Raw genomic sequence first — 3,508 nt, forward strand, 5'->3', positions numbered from 1 at the left:
TTCTTCCATATATCGTGCTGTCAGGATTCAATCAACGTACAAAATCATTGAGAAGGCTACGACAGCAACCACAAGATGATGATATACGTAAGGAGGAGGATTTTGTGCAAGAGGCAAATGTGTTGATGCAGAAGGAGCATGTACAGGATGATAATGACTTTGTATAGGAGGATGAATGATCATAGCATTTGGGCACATGTTTCTAGCTCTTTAGTTTGGTATTTTATAAGTTCTTTGTAGTTTAGAATAATTTTTTAGCTTGTTTCTAAACTTTGCGTCGAAATGGAATTATATTTTTATTATTTGCATTTTGACCTTTTCTCGCTCTCTAGGCCATAGCTTAAGCTTTGGATATTGGATTGACGCATACGAGCAGGCGTTGGAAAGCTAAAAATCAGAGCTACAACATTTGTCTTGGAAGAAAAGACCATTTCCGAACTTTACTGGGCCTAAATTAAAGATTGTGAAATCTAGACTTTGTAATAATTTTAAATAGCGGGCCATTTATTTATAAACCCTAAAGCCCAATATTGAGTACTAAATATTGGCAGTTTTGTTTCTTTTCTACATAACGAAATATTAGGATTTAGATTGCTACAAGAGATAAACAGTTTTTATTTTAATTTTATGGAAGGCTAATTTTATAAGATTAATCCACGAGTTCAGAGTTTCATCAACACCTTGAGATTCAGGTTACACTGTCAATTTCGAATTCACGATTCTATTCTTGTTTATTTGATTATATTTATATTCTGATTGCTTAAAATGAATTTCAATATGATAAATTAAATTTATTAGATAGAATTTGATTTTGGTTTCTAATTTAATTAAATTATAATTTTGCCACGCTTGATCTTTAATTATAATATTTTGATGACTGTGATGCTTAATCCAATCCAAGAAACCGAATTCACATAAGGTTGATTACGCTTGTTTGATCAATTCTATAGTCAAATAAGAATAGAGTAACAAATTTGAAATTATACTCAATGATAGAATATGTGATAAGTCTGAAACTCGAATAAGTGGATTAATCATTTTGCACATCTGTTAAATAAAAAATCTAAAATACCCCTTTTTAATTTCAACTTTCAATTCGGTTATTATTATTATATCAGAAGTCCATTCTAAACGGTTCGAGTTATTACCTCTATTTATATTTTATTAATTGTATTTGACACGTGTGCGATAGTGATCAAATTGGCGCCGTAATCGGAGACTCTATGTTAACAATATTAACCAGTTTTAGAGTATTACTAACTATCCTAACAATTGTTCTTCGTGTTTTGTTGTTCTACAAGTCAGATAGGCTTGTTTGCGAGCTCCTACGCACGTTGTTAGTAAGAAAAAACCCGGTTTTCAAGCGACTATCTCGGATTGCTCCGAAATTTCGCCAGGAAACCAGAATTATTATTATATCAGAAGTCCTTGCGAAACTATTCGAGTTATTACCTCTATTTATATTTTATTAATTGTTTTTGACCCTTGTGCGACAACGGATCAAAGAACTTGTTGTTGTGGAAGATCCTATATGCGAGGAACTGGTTGTATAACATGATGAGGTTGTACGATATCATGGAAGACCATATGTTGCATCTGTCCTTACGCGATTTAAGTGTCATATCTCTTGCAGATTGTGGTATGAAGACATAAGGTAAGTTCATATATTTTATATTTATTTAATTATTATTTTCATATGTTTATTTAATTATTATTTATTTTATATTTTTAATTTCATATGTTTTATTTGTATGCGAGAGCGACCTATGTTGAAGATTGTTGTTCATGATAAGAAGCTGCAAGAATTTACTTTGCAAGTACTCCCTCGAATGATAGGGATCGATGTAGTTGTTTAGTTTAATCCCACTTCAAGAAAATAGTTTGATACAGATCGACAACAACTTGATATTTTCTTTAGTAACATTGTTCTTGTGTCATTGTCCCGATCTTTCAACGAGAATAATTAATATATGCCTTGGTGTAGCATGATCTGAGTGTTTGAGTGTTTGGACCTGCATTATAGTTATACTTCAACGATTCATCATTTAATAACAAAAGGAAGTCATATAACCATTCGAAGCTAACAAAAAGTATATTCAGTACACTTTGGTAATTTATGATAATATCTATAGAAGCACTTGAAAACTTCACGATAAACTTTACTGGGCCTAAATCAATCATTCTTTTAATTTCTGTTTTTCCATACTGTAACTAGTCTGAAGGATAACATCATTGTTACTGTTTACCTTATCTTCCAAATCCTCCATTTTTCCTTATCTTCCAAATCTTTCAAGATCAAAAGCTCACTAAAGTCCCTCAAATCTTCCCAGCAACGTTGCATACTAGATTCTGCCTATCCATCTTCGAGAATCAACTCATATTAGTGAAAGAAGGAAAACACAACCTAGATAAGAAGAATTTGAACTGAAGCAGAGGACCCGAATTAAAGAGGAGCTCATAATTGATTTGGGCTAGAACCTTCTTCTTAGTTCAAATTTCAATGAGTTCTTTACATTAAATTATTTTGGCATAAGGGGATGTGAGTTAAGTTAATTGAATTTTCTTCCTTAGCAGTGAAACTATTTCTGGATAAAAATGGGTTAGAAAAATTCAGAGAAAAAGAGGCATTGGAACTTTAAGCCTGTATGTATTGTGAAATATGCATCCAAAACTGTGTTTAATTATCACACATGTTGTTATTTTAATTGTGTGATGATTATGTTGATAAGTTAGTTAGGAATCTGGGGAAAAAAACGATTAAAGATTGTTTAGATGTGTAACTTACAATGGAAACTGATATGTATGCCCCCAGTGCCTTCTCTCTTTCTTTCCTGCGAGGTTCTTCCTAATTGCTTCCTCTTATTCCTAACTCGTGATTTTGGGAAATTTTTTTATGATTAACTTACGTTATGAGCATGTTGCATCTGATGCCATTTCTCAACTATGAGTATTTCTGTCTTTGATTTCTCTTTTTGTTTTTACCTTTGACAATTGTTTTATGATTCCAGGTACTTTGCCTCTAGTAAATTACTTTTGTTTTGCCTCTAGTGAAATGTTTCTATTTTGCTTATGATAATACTCTTCTACTTTGCCTCTAATTTTTCTTCTTCTACCTCGCTTCTAATTTTATCATTTCATTTTGCCTATGTTTTTTCCCCTCTGGTGAATGACATGTTGCATACATGACATTACAAAGACAGTACAATAATAATAATAATAATAATAATAATAATAATAATAATAATAATAATAATAATAATAATAATAATAATAATAATAATAATAATATAAGAATCTTGATGTTTATTAGATAGAGACAATAGATCAAATTTTGGTTGATATTTTAATAATTAAAAATTAATTTTTAAATACCTATTTTTTACAAACACTAAAAATTTTAGAGTTAATTTAATTGTTATGTTTCCTTCAATCAATCTAACTTGACAGTTAATGGGTAAACGTCAAAAAGTAAATTATGAGAAAATACTCTAAAATCTAAATTTCGAAA

This window comes from Cicer arietinum, chromosome 5, assembly GCF_000331145.2.
Source record: "Cicer arietinum cultivar CDC Frontier isolate Library 1 chromosome 5, Cicar.CDCFrontier_v2.0, whole genome shotgun sequence".
Taxonomy (NCBI): domain Eukaryota; kingdom Viridiplantae; phylum Streptophyta; class Magnoliopsida; order Fabales; family Fabaceae; genus Cicer; species Cicer arietinum.